This window comes from Sus scrofa, chromosome 8 (genome assembly GCF_054392235.1).
Source record: "Sus scrofa isolate SSC_HxYL_T2T_F1_AM1 chromosome 8, Sscrofa_HxYL_maternal_Yorkshire_Landrace_v2.0, whole genome shotgun sequence".
NCBI lineage: Eukaryota > Metazoa > Chordata > Mammalia > Artiodactyla > Suidae > Sus > Sus scrofa.
The window spans coordinates 43331921-43347949 of record NC_139390.1 but is presented as its reverse complement, the minus strand read 5'-3'; the positions used below and the strand labels follow the sequence as shown (position 1 = coordinate 43347949).

The following is a 16029-nucleotide window of genomic DNA, read 5'->3' as shown; positions in this document are numbered from 1 at the left end:
CCACATAAAATTCCCATGCCTGGGGATCTGGCATTTGGAGAAAGAGCTCCCAGAGCATCTGGAATTGAAGGCCAGTGGGGCTTGTGCATGGGAGCTCTATGGGACTGGGGGAAATGGATGACCATTTGATCCAGCAATCCTGCTCCTGGATATCTATCCAGAGAAAACCATAACTCAAAAAGATACATGTACTCCAATGTTCATTGCAGCACTATTTCAATAGCCAAGACATGGAAACAACCTAAATGTCCATCGACAGAGGAGTGGATCAAGAAGATGCGGTACATATACACAATGGAATATTACTCAGCCATTACAGGGAAAGAAATAATGGCATTTGCAGCAACATGGATGGACCTAGAAATTATCATGCTAGGTGAAGTCAGTCAGACAGTGAGACACCAACATCGAATGCTATCACTTACATGTGGAATCTAAAAAGAGGACACAATGAACTTCTTTGTAGAACAGATACTGACTCACAGACTGAAAAACTTATATTGGTTTCCAAATGAGACAGGTCGCGGTGTGGGGGGATGTGCTGAGTGTTTATGGTGGAAATGCTATAAAACTTGATTGTGATGATAGTTGTACAACTGTAAATGTAATAAAATTCATTGATTAATTTTAAAAAAGGAAGGCCGGAGTTCCCGTCGTGGTGCAGTGGTTAATGAATCCGACTAGGAACCATGAGGTTGCGGGTTCGGTCCCTGCCCTTGCTCAGTGGGTTAACGATCCGGCGTTGCCGTGAGCTGCGGTGTAGGTCGCAGACGTGGCTCGGATCCCGCGTTGCTGTGGCTCTGGCGTAGGCCAGTGGCTACAGCTCCGATTCGACCCCTAGCCTGGGAACCTCCATATGCTGCAGGAGCGGCCCAAGGAAATAGCAAAAAGACAAAAAAATAAAAAATAAAAAAAAAAATAAAAGCAGCAAGTCTGCTTGTTCTCACACCTGTAAAGAAATCTGAGGATGAGCATGCTTGCACTGTAGTGCTGAACAAACTGCAGCTGTTAGTACAAAAAAAAAAAAAAAACAAAAAAACAAAAAGGAAGGCCACCTTCTAATATATATAAAACAAAATCTCAAGGTACTTTGTAAACCCACAAAAAAGTGCATAATTCACCTAAGCCTGTAAGGTGAAGCTGACATTCTTTGGCATGGTTGTTCTAGCCCTGAGAAGCCTTTTAACTTTCAGTCTGAGACTCCTTATGAAAAAAATTCTAAGACAGCCAATTTAAAGGAATAAATTGTGATTAACCAGAATTATTTTTGAAAACAAACTAATCTTAATTTGACTGTATTTGATTTTAAAATGAGGGTATTTTTAGAGAGAAAGAGACTATTTCAATGGATATCAAATTCTGATTCTGTTGAGGTCTGCATGTACTGTCTAAGGCCTACCTCTCAGATAGTTACTTCATTATAGCTGGAGGATAAGTCAACTTGTTTAATCTTGTTCAATAGAACAGCATGTGAATCTAGTATAGTTAAGACAGTCTGAAAGTTAATAGGTAAGTGAACTGGAACCCAAATCCTAAATCCAATTACAAATTAGACTATAATAGAACTAAGTCAGGTTTAAATAATTGTAGATAAATAAGGAAAGAGAATTGTGTTATTTACTAAAGATTCTAAGGAATATTTGCTGCCCAAGGCTGATCAATTCTGTTCCACAAGCACCCCTCATTGCCCCAGTGTAGCTGTACAAAGCAGTTGTAACCCCTTTCCCACAAGACTGTGGAATGGACTTTGACAGTGGGGAGCTGTAGTAGGGAATAGCAAATCTGACTCTTTTACTTTAATCTTCATATATCTTATAGTACACATAATGCCCCATTTCTGGAAACCCTATCACATGTTTGCCTGTTAAATAACTTTGTTCAGCTCACAAGGAATATCCTGACCCAGCCCTCCTGTGAATGGCTGCAAGAAAGTAGAAATTAACACATCCTCTCTGAAACCAGGAGATATTTGCAACAGTGTATGATTTATATTGCCTGTTTTACAAAATTGTTTTCTCCACATTAACAAATGTGCTGCTGAGCCTCTGATAATACATAGATCCATATGAGATGCATGGTTGTAATCATGTAACTCTGGATATGGGAAGAAGCAACAAGAGGGAATATTTTCCTTGACAGTAACAGACCAGTAAGATACATGGTCCAGAGACTTTTGGTTACTGTTAATAAGGCCTCATCCAGTAATAATGCACTAAGCAGCCAAGCAATGAAATCTTCACCAGACCTGGGAATGAGTTTTCTTAGCACCACAGGATGCCCCCAAAAAATCCATGGTCAAGTCTATGACATTGAAGGGGCCCTGCCAACTAAAAATTTGCTCTTGTCATCTGCCTCTACAAGGGTAAGTCAACAGCCACTGCAGTCACTGACCTTCAACACCCCCTGAAGGGAATTCAGGGTGGACATCAGGAATGAGCTACTCTATGCTCTTAAAAAAAAACTGACAATATAGTCCTTCAGACAAATAGATATTTTCAGAAGAGTTTATGAGCCCAAATTCTTGCATTTTCTCATATCTATAAAAGCGCAAAAATCATTAATGGCGACATCTGCTTTGGCCACTGAGGAGAGAATGAATTTGGAAATAAAACTGGAGTGGCTGTGTCAAATTCATATGCCAACTGCCACTCTCAAAGCTGGTAAAACTTAGCAGGACCCTGTGGGTACCTCTGTCAAGTTTATCTGAACTTTTATTCTTTTCTTCTCTATCACTTTGAGGGAGAACCCTAAAGAAAAAGGGGTAATTGTAAGCAGGTGGGACCCTATGGGGCTTTCCTGGGGCAGGGCTTTCCCCCATATCCTCTACTTCAGCTTCTCTCTGAAGAAAAATTTATATCCTGTTGGAGGTTTAGAGGAACATTGTGACATGAATTCTGTAGACAGCAATAAGAACAAAGGATTTCTGCACCAAGAAGTTTGCAACAACCCACCATGCCCCTCCCTCACCTTGTCTTTAAAAATGCTTTGCAACTTGGCTTCAGGGAGTTTGGGATATTTGGGGGGCATAAGATACCCATTTCCTTGCACAGCCTGCAATAAATCTTTCTGTGCTCCAAAATCTGATATTTCAGTTTATTTGGCCTCACTGTGTACGGCATACATGGACTTGCACTAACACATCCACATTAAGAGAAATTTTAGGCTCAAGTTGACTAAGTGTTCTAAAGTCTTCTGTTCAAGCTATTCAGATGGCATTCAAAAACCTTCCTCATATATAAAATATATAATTTTCATACACAACATCTAAATGAAGTAACATCATTTTGTTTGTCCATATGAAACTTCCCCCAAATATGCTGCTGACTCTCCATTGTATGACTGACCTGAAATTCAATTCTTTCCCAAAGACGCTTTAAAGCTTCACTGTGCTGTGTCTTTAAGGTGATTTGGAGAGAAATCCATTCAGTGTGCATACAAAGACTTGTTTTCTGTGCAACAAATGCATGTGTTGCCTAAAAGTATATGAAATAAATTTGATACAACATGTTCTTCATCTATATAGAATTTATACCCCAGTGGTGAAAGCAAGCGGTGTGTTATTTTAGATAATTTTCTCTCTATTGTCTCTATTGTCTATATTGAAGCTTAGTTCCAAAGTGGAACAGTTCTTACTGAAAGAACATTGTCAGAGGAACTTCTTTCAATTAGAGTTGTAAAAAAATGCATTTTGTTGTAGAGGGAAGCTATTCCTACTCTTTAGATTAAAGGTTTTCCTGTGTTTTTTCAATAACATCTGGTACAGAGCTTTAATGTACCACATAGAGAAAATGCAGTGAACAGGTCTCTTAAGTAATCCACTACCTCCTTGTGCCACTGGGTCCAGTCTCATGAAAGTGTCTATTTATAACATTTCTTTCATGTAGCTTGTAGAAAGTTCTATGCCTTCTGAAAAGCTTTAATTTCAAGTCACCTCTAAAACAGAGCATAGCTCTGCTTTTCATTAAACTGTACTGCAGGTCTCTCAAAAAATTCAGGACTTCCAGCAGAGTATGGGTTCTATATATAGAGAGAACACTGTGTATCAGCTTTTTTTCATAAGGCTTAAATCAAACTTATACATTTCCTACATGGGGAACAAGTTTTCTGCGTGTAGTCTGGGAAGCTTTCACTCCAGATGAATTTAGAACTCTGAACCTAGGGCAGCTCTAAAGTTCCTGTCAATGACATTGTATCAGCATTTTGTAATTAGTCCCTATGCATACCTGACAGCAATTTTATCATCCACTTAATGAATGAACTCTGCCTAGAATTTCTCTAGAATAGAAAGTATCAAACACCTGCTTATATGTCTAACCAAGCCATCTGAAAGATTTTTCCTTCCTTTGCCTTGAGCACAGTAGCTAAAGTCAAATGCAAAGTGGCACTTAGAATCACAAAAATGACAGCTTTATGAAACAAATCACTTTTTGAATCACACACTTCTCTTCACTGAGAGAGCACTATCAGGAGACTGTTTATGTATCCTTGTAAAAAGTCCTTCTGTTTAGTATGCAAATCTATCTGTATTTTGTGAATTAACTGGTCTTTTTTTTTTTGCCATTCTCAGTTAGAACCCAGATTGACTAGAGCTTTAATGTAACCCACAGAGACACTAGAGAGACAGCCTGCTTGATATTTACTACCCACTTGAGCTGCTATGGTAATGTCCAATATCCTGAAAGAATGCTGTTTTTAATGTTTTTCATGTGGCTTGGAGTTAAAATATAGTCTTATTTGCATTTTCCTTATAAAATAATTTTTCTGGATTACTGTGCCATGTCAGGAAGGGCCTGTGCTGGCAGGAACCAGGATTTATACTCAGCCCCAGGCCTCATTGAAAAGGCCAGCCTCTGTGTCTGAATGACACTTGTGGCTTCTGATGGAATGTGATAGACCTGCCAAACATCTCATATGGTTGTCCTTTTAAAGGGTATTTCCAGGGAATTATGTTCAAAATGACAGGTGATAGCCCTCTAGCTCCTATTTGTGTGGGGAGTACCTGGGATAAGTTCAGAGCAGTGTCTGATTTTCAACAAGATTGAAAGAATTCCAGTATTCTTGGAGTTCCCATTGTGGCTCAGCAGTTTAAGAACAAAATATAGTGTCTGTGAGGATGAAGGCTTGATCCCTGGCCTCTCTCAGTGGATTAAGGATCTGGTGTTGCTGTGGCTATGCTGTAGGCCAGCAGCTGCAGCTCTGATTCAACATCTAGCTTGGGAACATCCATATGCCACAGTTGTGAATTTAAAAGAAAAAAAAAAAAAACAGAAAGAATTTCAGTATTCTAATTGGTAATGCTGTTTTCATTATGCCCAGAGTTTGGTATCATTCCCTTGATGCAACTCCCTATAATCTTTCCTCTCATATCTGTTCTTTCAAAGTTCCAACGGAAAATATCTCCACCCTCATAAGATATCAAAGCATGAAACTGTGGGAAAGATCACAGCTGTCCCACAGGGCCTGAAAGCTCAATGTGCTCAATCAAGCCCAGCTACAAATTTAAGGGACGTCAGTAACAACACTACTGGGTGTGAAAACTGGGGAATGTCTGAGACCATGGACTTTATTTGTGTGTGTGTGTTTACCCCCCACTGGTTTATTTTTACACTGTTCTGTTTGATGATAGTTTTGTCTGGATATATACCCAGGAGTGGGATTGCTGGGTCATATGGTAGTTCTATATTTAGTTTTCTGAGATACCACCATACTGTTTTCCATAGTGGTTGTACTAGTTTACACTCCCACCAACAGTATAAGAGGGTTCCCTTTTCTCCACACCCTCTCCAGCTCTTGTTATTTGTTGACTTGTTAATAATGACCATTCTGACAGTTGTGAGGTGGTACCTCATTGTAGCTTTGATTTGCACTTCTCTAATAAAGAGTGATGTTGAGCTTTTTTTCATGTGCCTATAGGCCACCTGTATATCTTCCTTGGAGAAATATCAATTCAGGTATTATGCCCATTTTTCAATTGAGCTGTTGTCTTTTTTGCTGTTGATTTTTATGAGATGGACTTTAGAAACAACACATTTGCAAGTATTATCTTGGCCATCAAGGGAAAGTGGGGATTTTTCACTGGACTAGTATTCAGATCCCTATCTTGGTAAATAAAATCTCATCCTGATCCATCCTGTTTCAGCCAGGAAGAAGTGGCCACAATGTACCTGATAGAGAGGCTAGGGGACTCCAGGGAATTTGTGCCTTAAAAATAATTTAATAAGGAAGTGAATGGCTTCTGGAAATCCTAGTTCATAGGTAACATCAATGTTTATGAAGGGAGGCTCAGCAGTAGCCTTAAAACTGTCTCACAGGGAAGTGCCCATTGTAGCTCTCTCATAAAAAAATACTGACTAGTATCCATGAGGATGCAGGTTTGAGCACTGGCTTCGCTTGGTTGGTTAAGGATTTGACTTTTCTGGGACTGTGGTGTAGGTTGAGAATGCAGCTTGGATCCTTCATTACTATGGCTGTGGTGTAGCCTGGCAGCTGCAGCTCTGATTAGGCCCAGGAACTTCCATATGCTGCAGGTGCAGCCATAAAATGGGGGAAAAAGGCTGTCTCATCTTTCCCCATGTTTATGAAACAAGAAGGAAAGGAATTGGGAGATAATTAACAAGGACACAAGAAGGATTTAAATCTAGGTAAAGGGTGATTCAGAAGCCCCTGTAGGAGGACTATGAATGTACTATCCTGCCTGCCTTTATTCTATTTGCAAATTATCTTCCTCTTGCCTTGTCCCTTCCACTTGCATGGCTTTACCTCTACAGGTTTTTCTCCATGTAATTCTGGTACAATACTAGAGGTTGGTCAAAAAAATCTCAACAAGAAACAATCTCAACAACAATTCAACAAGAAAATCAGAAAATATTCCCTCTTCCTCCAGAGCTGTAGAAAGAAAGCCACTGTCCTGGAACAGGCAGGGGCTATTATTAAAGAATCCCACATTTCAGTTGGGTTGTTGCTTTACCTGTAAAAGTGCCTCAACTTCTAAATTCCAGTAGTTCTGTCTGCTTCTTGTCCAGGTTCATGGTACTGAAATGAACATATTCCCTAAGGAGGAAGTTTGAGGGTTTCTTTCAGTAACCAAGGAGGCAGAGGTTAGCTGGTTAGCATTTCTCCCTTAACTTCCATACAATAAGCTGATAATCCTACACAATTCCTAGTTCAAGGAGGAACTTGAATGTATATATATCATTTAAATTTTCATAGATCATCATGTTGTTTTTGACTTTTCTTTTGAGAATGTGGTGTATGACATAGATTGATTTGCCTATTTTGAGCCATCTTTGTGAACCTAAGATGTATCCCACTTGGTTGTGGTGTATGGTCTTTTTCTATGTAGTTGGATTCAGTTGGCTAAAATTTTGTTGAGAAGATTTGTGTCTATATTCATCAAATATATTGGCCTATAATTTTCTTTTTTGGTAGTATTTTTGTCTGGTTTTGGTATTAGGGTGATGGTGGCTACATAGAATGTCTTTGGGGGTGTTCCTTATTCTTCAGCCTTTTGGAAGAGTTTAGGGAAAATTGGTATAAGTTCTTTGTATGTTTGGTAGAATGCCTGTGAAGCCATCTGGTCCTGGACTTTTTGTTCGTAGGTAGTGTTTCTATTACATATTCAATTTCATTTCTAGTGATCAGAATGTTCAGTTGATATATTTCTTCATGATTCAGTTTTGGTAGGCTGTGAGTCTCTAGAAAGTGGTACATTTCTTCTAGATTGTCAATTTTGTTGGCATATAATTAAAAAAAGAAAAGTTGAAAACCATATGATCATCTCAATAGATGCAGAAAAAGCATTTAAAGAAGTCCAACATCCATTCATGATAAAAACTCTTACTAAAGTGGGTATAGAGGGAACATACTTTAACATAATAAAAGTCATTTATAACAAACCCATTACAAATATAATACTCTACAGAGAAGTGATGAAAATCTTCTTGCTAAAATCTGGAACAAGACAGGATTCCCCACTCTCAACACCTTATTCAACATAGTATTGGAAGTCTTAGCCACAACAATAAGAAACACAAAAGAAATAAAAGGTAACCAAATCAGAAGAGAAGAGGTAAAATTGTCACTGTATGCAGATGACATGATACTATATATTGAAAACTCTAAGATCTCCACACAAAAACTGCTCAAACTGATCAATGAATTCAGCAAAGTAGCCAAATATAAGATTAACATTCAGAAATTGGTTGCCTTTCTGTATACTAACAATGAAGTATTTGAAAAGGAATAAAAAAATAAAATATCTTTTAAAATTGCATCCCCCAAAATTAAATTCTAGTAATAAACCTGACTAAGGAGGTGAAAGACTTATGAGAGAACTATATGCTGAGATCTATAAAACATTAATCAAGGAAATTAAACAGGATCCAAAGAAATGGAAAGAGATTCCATGCTCCTGCTTTGGAAGAATTAATATAATAAAAATGTCCATACTAGCCAAAGCAATCTACAGATTCAATGCAATCCCTATCAAATTACCCATGATATTTTTCACAGAACTAGACCAAATTATCCAAAAATTTATATGGAGCTATAAGAGAACCAGAATTGCCAAAGAAATATTGAGGTACAAAACTATGCAGGTGGTATAATTCTCCCAGACTTCAGGCACTATTACAAAGCCACAGTTATCAAGACAGTGTGGTACTGGTATCAAAACAGACAGACAGACCAATGGAACAGAATAGAGAATCCAGAAATAAACCCTGACACCTATGGTCAATTAATCTTTGACAAAGGTGGCAAGAACATAAAATGGGAAAAAGTCCTTTCAGCAAGTGTTTCTGGGAATACTGAACAACTACATTTAAATAAATGAAACTGGAACACACCTTAACACCATACACAAAAATAAACTCAAAGTGGCTTAACGACTAAAATATAAGACAAATCACCATCAAACTCCTAGAAGAGGACATAGGCAAATGATTCTCTGACATCAACCATACAAATATTTTCTTAGACTCCCAAGCCAACAGAAATAAACAAATAGGACCTAATCAAACTGAGAAGCTTTTGTACAGACAATTTAATAAAACCAAAAAGACAACCTAAGAAATGGGAAAAAATAGTTTCAAATGATGCACCCGACTGGGCTTAATCTCTAAAATATACAAACAACTTAACTCAACAGCAAAAAAAACAACAACCTAATTGAAAAATGAGCAGAAGACCTGGACTGACATTTCTCCAAAGAAGACATACAGGTGGCCTGTAGGCATATGAAAAAAAATGCTCAATATCACTCTTTATTAGAGAAATGCAAATCAAAACTACAATGAGGTACCACCTCACAACTGTCAGAATGGTCGTTATTAACAAGTCAACAAATAACAAAAGCTGGAGAGGGTGTGGAGAAAAGGGAATCCTCTTACACTGCTGGTAGGAATGTAAACTGGTACAACCACTATGGAAAACAGTATGGTGGTATCTCAGAAAACTAAATATAGAACTACCATATGACCCAGCAATCCCACTGGGTATATATCTAGACAAAACTTTCAACAAAAAAGATACATGAAAAATAAGGAATTCCCATCATGGCATAGTTGAAATGAATCCAACTAGGAACCATGAGGTTGTGGGTTTGATGCCTTGCCTTGTTCAGTGGGTTAAGGATTTGTTGTTGCCCTGAGCTATGGTGTAGGTCTCAGACATGGCTCGGATGCTGGTTGCTGTGGTTTGGTGTAGGCCCATGGCTACAGCTCCAAATGGGACCCATATCCTGGGAACCTCCATATGCCACAGAGGCAGCCCTAAAAAAAAAAAAGAAAAAAGAAAAGATACATGCACCTGTATGTTCATTGCAACACTATTCACAATACCCAAGACATGGGAACAACCTAAATGTCCATTGACAGATGAATGGATTAAGAAGATGTGGTACATGTACACAGTAGAATACTACTCAGCCATAAAAAAGAACAAAATGATGCCATTTGCAGCAACATGGATGGAACTAGTGACTCTCATACTAAGTGAAGTATGTCACAAAGAGAAAGACAAATAACAGATGGTATCACTTATATCTGGAATTTAATATATGCCACAAATGAAGCTTTCCATAAAAAAGAAAAAAATGGACTTGGAGAACAGACTTTTGGTTCCCAATGGTGGAGGGCAAGCGAGTGCAATGGACTGGGAATCTGGGGTTAATAGATGCAAACTATTGCATTTGGAGTGGATAAGCAATGTGATCCTGCTGTATAGCACAGGGAACTATATCTACTCACTTATGATGGAGCGTGAAGGAGGATAGTGTGAGAAAAAGAATGTGTGTGTGTGTGTGTGTGTGTGTGTGTGTGTGTGTGTGTGAGACTGGGTCAATTTGCTGTAAGGTAGAAATTGGCAGATACTGTAAACCAACTATAATGGAAAAATAAAAATCATTATAAAAATAATAAATAAATTAGCAAAGGAAGAAAAAAAAACCCACAACGCCCAGGCTATAAAAAACCTCCAAAAAATATTGTTCCTCCAAAAAAAGTAAACAAACCTTGGGAAAGAGGTATCAGGAAGAGTGGGAGAATGTATGTACCCTAGGTGCTTAACCAGCAGAAGAGCTTGAACTGCCACTGGACACACCTTTGACCCTGAGCTTGATAATGGCTGTTTCTTCTTGACCTTGAGAGGTCTGTTGCCCAACCCAAACTGAAACTCCAGATTGGCAGGACAGAGTGACACCTGTGAGCTTCCTGGAGCCACAATCCAGATACCAGTGTCTGCTGAGCAGCTGGAATCCAGATGCCCTAGCAGCTGTCAAAGTTCTGGGACTGACCAGGAAGCCATGAACTCAGACTCTTTATACTGGCCAGCAGAGAGTATACCTCTTCCCTCTCCCAATTCCTGCCTGGATTCAACCCTCATTCTTGCTGAGCCATTCCAGGTCCTGAAACCAACCAGACACCAAATTGCTCCCTAGGGTATAAGTTATAATTTTCTGTGGCACCTTGTGCAGCAGGATCTCTGTCATTACTTTGTATTCTTAGAACTAAAGGGAAGGAGAGGATGCAAACAGGGCTGGGTGGGGTCTTGCAGAGGATAAAAAGTGGGGCAGGGGACCAAACTTGGTTCTTTGCACACATGGGATCCTTCCTCCTTTCCAATTTCATCCTGGCCCTACCTGTTCCCAAATATTGAATAAATAGCCCCTCCTCCAAGATGTTTTCCTTGAAGCCATATCCCTTTCCAGTCCTGTTACAGATTTCCCTACCCCATACCAGCCCCACCCTGTCCTCTGTTCTCTTGAGTTGCATCCAGTCCTTATTTTCCAATCATGGATGGAATGAGACAGGGTGTCTTGGAAGCCTGGTTGTGTTGCATTCCTTCTAAAGACCAAAAGCCTGACCTTCTGCCCAGGCTGGAACCAAGGCCATATTGAGGTCTTCATCTCCCCAGGAACAGCTCAGGATATTGCTGCGCATATCAGCCTTTCTTAGTCCACTCGGGAATGTCTCCTGTGGTGTTGCCTCTGACTAACAGGGAGTGAGAGGACACTTTACTTCCTCTTTCACATGAAGGTTCTGAGGATCATTCAGGAAGGACCCACTAGAAATCCATCAGTTCCCCCACATACTTCTCATAATCTGCCCAGGGCATGTATCATTCCTGGCTAGACACCTCAGTGAGAATCCTGACTATGACTGACTCATCTGTCTCTGGTCCAGTCATTTGGCCCAAGTCTGTGCTACCCATTTGAACACATGGTTCATAGGTGTCCCCTACACTACTCAGTTCTGGGTTTAGAAGGATGTCCTTCACTTGAAAGTGTGATGAAGATAGAGGAGAAATAGGGACCTAGTTTCCTAAAGACAAACTGGTCTGGTTTAGGGATAGAAAATAACCCCCTTCCACCTCATGTACCCAAAAGCCTGGAAGAAGCTAAGTGTCAGAAGGATGAACCAGCATGGAATCCAGAGACTTGCTAATTTTGCTATTTCAGCATCCCCTACTGAAAAGCCCAGCCATCACTAGTTTACCCCATTACCAGGACCTCCTGACCCTCAATCTCCTATGGACAAAACTCTCCTCTTCCTATTAATACAGAGAAAACCATAATTTTCCAAAGAAACTTTGTTAGGAATCAAAAACACAAGTCTTGCCCAGTTCCCCTTCCTCTCTCACCCCTCTCTTCTTTCCAAACCTACAGCAGTCTTAATTTGATGAGCGGTTTCCTGCTTAGTGAATTGTCTTTGCTACACAGTATTAATTTTTTTCTGGAGATCTTCCTGATTGAAGGAAAAAAAAATAAGTGTCAAGAGTTCCCGTGATGGCACAATGGAAACGAATCCGACTAGAAACCATGAGGTTGCGGGTTCGATCCCTGGCCTCGCTCAGTGGGTTAAGGATCCGGTGCTGCCCGTGAGCTGTGGTGTAGGTTGCAGACGTAGCTCAGATCTGGCATTGCTGAGGCTTTGACATAGGCCAGTGGCTATAGCTCTGATTAGACCCCTAGCCTGGGAACCTCCATATGCAAGGAGGCAGCCCCCAAAGACAAAAAAAATAAATAAATAACAAAACCAACAAACAAAAAAACTTTCAGAAAAGGTGTGAGGTTAATGCGAAAATTTCTGTCATCTGAGAATCCCAAATATTCAAACTGCTGGGATGAGTTTTCAGTATGTTCCTCTCTGCATTAAGGTTTTATGGAACTGGAAATGGAGCTCTCAGGTTAGTCACTTGAGGCCTCCATTCCCATTTCCACTGAAAAGCTCTGTTTTAACCAGTTTGAGTTTCAACTGCATATAAAGTTCTGATGCTATAAGAGAACACTGAAAATCTCCAATTTGGATCAACTCACAATGTGATATTTCAAAAAATTACTCCTAAATCTGTAGGAATGTTGGCTCAGCATGGTTAGTCAGTCCACATGCCTAGTCCCTGTCCCTAGAGTTTGATGCCTTCCAGGAAGTCCTAGCTGACTAAGGGGCAATAGAAGACATATAAGAGTTTCCCACATCTACCCTAGACTTCCAGTGGAGTGAAGCCTACCCAACATGGAACTTTCCTGCTGGTAAATTGAGGTACTATGCAAAGCAGAGAAAGTGGCCTATGGTAAGGAAAAATTCCTGAGTACTCAGCATTCCCAAGCAAGGAAGAAAATAAGATCTGAGGTAGGGAGTTGGAACTCTATTTGCTCTAGCTTCAGTCCCCTAAATTTGAATCTTTCTTCCTAGGTGTGACCGATGACCAGAAAGCCCAGGAAGGGCATAGAAGGATTCAGTGAGTAGACTCAGTGGAAGAAAGATTTCAGCTCAACCCAAGGAAGAAGCCAGGTAGGAAGTAAACATTCCCACCACTGAAACGTGTAAGTCAAAGTCAGGATGATCCTGGCAGGAATGGCCTAAGAATTCTGCAGGGGATTAGACCACAGACATCATTCTTGAAAGCTGATGAAAGAGATAGTTCAAAAGTTCTAGAGGGGGAGAAGTGGCTGCAGTGCCGAGTGGAGGAGGCAGGAACCCGAGCATGAGCAGGAGCTGAGTGGGCACCATAGCTGGTATCACCACCATCAAGATGATGAAATGCAAGATCCAGATTCTGCAGCATCAGGCCAATGCTACTCTTCCTTTGTGTACAGAGTTGCCTCCAGAGGGAAGTAGAGGGAGAAAGGCAGGCCTGGGAACAGGCGGAAGGTGAGGTGGCTTCCTTGAACTGTAGCATCCAGCTGGTTGAAGAGGAGCTGGACTGTGCTCAAGAGTGCCTGGCTACTGCCCTGCAAAAGCTGGAGGAAGCTGAGAAATCTGCTGATGAGGGTGAGAGAGGTATGAATGAAGTTTATTGAAAACCAAGCCTTAAAAGATGAGGAAAAAATTGAACTCCAGGAAATCCAATTCAAAGAATCTAAGCACATTGCAGAAGAGGCAGATAGGAAGTATGAAAAGTGGCTCATAAATTGGTGATTATTGAGGGAGACTTGGAATGCAAAGGAGCCAGCTGAGCTGGCAGAGTCCTGTTGCCTAGAGATGGATAAGCAGGTCAGACTGATGGACCAGAACCTGAAGTGTCTGAGTGCTGCTGAAGAAAAGTACTCTCAAAAAGAAGACAAATATGAGGAAGAGATAAAGATTCTTACTGATAAACTCAAGGAGGCTGTTTGCCGAGAGATCAGTAGCCAAGCTGGAAAAATACAACTGATGATTTGGAAGGTAAACTGAAATGCACCAAAGAGAAGCAACTCTGTACACAAAGGAAGCTGAACCAGACTCTTGACCTGAATGAGATGTAGAGCAGCCCAATCCCATCCTGCCCCCACTCCTTCCTCTCACCCCGACTCTGCCTGAGGCCAGCCTGCCCGAAGATGGCCTTTAAACTGAGGGCTTACCTTTAACTGGAAGGCTGCTTTCTACTTTTGCCACCTCTCCCACCCCAAAGAGACACCAAACTGTCTCTGCCTCTCCCCAGAGAAGCCATTTGGGCTAGAGGCTGAGCTCCTTTGGGTACAACTTTAAGGGAATGTGAGCACAAATGCAAAATGTCTTTAAAGCATGCCATTATGTGCTTACTTTGTAATTACCTTTTTGTTGTTTATGTAGCAACCATTTGTAAAAAAACATTCCAGATAATTCCACAGTTTTGAAGCAGCAGTCTAATCCCTTTCTCACTTTTGAAAGGTAACTTTTTGGCTTAATGCATATTGCCCTCTCCAAAGAGGAAGGATAACAGTGTGTGGATCTGCCTTACTGAGAGCCAAACAGCCCAGAGGAGGACTTCATTATGGGAAACCTTGCTGCTCTGTGAAAAGTACCTGCCAAACCAGAAAGGTGATTCCAGGAGTTAGCCCAAAAAAAAAAAAAAAAAAAAAAATGCTGTTCAAATTTTCAGCTTTACAATATCTTTGGGCAACTTTTATGTTTTTCATCAAAAGTGACCAAAAAAATTAAGATGATGAGACCTCTTTCTGAGACCAGATCCTCTACCCCATTCCCAACTGCTCATAGAATGGATGATGTACACCTTACATTGAGATGATCACTTATTATTTGCTCCCCTGCCTCCTAGAAAAAAAGAAAATTATGTTTTGCCACTGATTTAGCCATATGAAACTCATCTCATCACCTTTTTCTAGGTCTGAAGCTGCTGTCACTAAAAGTGCCATCTCATTTTGCTTTGTGTCAGTTAGTGCTGGAGAAATCTTCAATAGCTTATGTACAAAACTGTTTTTAAATTTTATATTATTTTGAAACTTTGCTTCTTTGGGATTGGGACATACTAGTCACCATGTCTGGCTGTGAATTCTGTACAGTCTGGGCTGGGAGTGTGCTGATCTACCCAATTCTGCTCCCCACCCTTTTGGTGAGGTTTCAGTAAGGTCTGTTAGGTGTGCATCCTGAAGCTTAATTGGTTTAAAATGTACTCTTCTTTGTGGTCTCTTTGGGGGCCTATTGGGAGAAAGAAAAAACAATAATGTAACTGTTTTGATACTAAAAATTGATGTGTCTTTTTGAAATAAAGAAACAATCTCTCAAAAAAAAAAAAAAAGCTCTAGAGAGGGACTCCATGGGACCTCTCACAGCACATATGGCCACCTGGATCGAGGGCTCCGCTACCCAGGTCCTGTCCTGTGTCATCATGCTTGGGATTCCTAAGAAGATGGAGATGATGCAGCCTGGCACATTGTTGAACTAGGTGACTGTGGCACATAAAATGAGGGTCATGTGCGTATTGCCAACCTTGTTTATCTGGTACCACATGGAGCCCAGGCAATGAGGGAGAACTGCCTTCTTATATAGCTCCTGGGAAACAAGGGAAGTGTTACCCAGACCTGTCACATCCCACCTTTTCATCCCAGGACAGGTCTCTGGTCAGAGCCAAAGTTCAGGAAGCTGACAATGTGGGAACTCTTATTAGAGTCACTGGGTTTGGTTTTCTTTCCACTGAAGGCACTTAGTACAATATTTATAGGAAAAGAAGAGGAAATTTCACTCAGTTTGCCCTCACCGAGCTCCAGAAGGCAGCTTAAGTAGGATCAGCCCAAGAGGACATCTTCCAGCCATACTGACCACCTCTGCTCCG

At 40.5% G+C, this 16029-nt stretch overlaps 1 pseudogene; it reads left to right on the top strand.

Annotated features, from left to right (window-relative positions):
- Window positions 1-13784: 13784 nt before the first annotated feature.
- Window positions 13785-14242, top strand: LOC100512117 (tropomyosin-like; annotated as a pseudogene).
- The last annotated feature ends 1787 nt before the right edge of the window (window positions 14243-16029 follow it).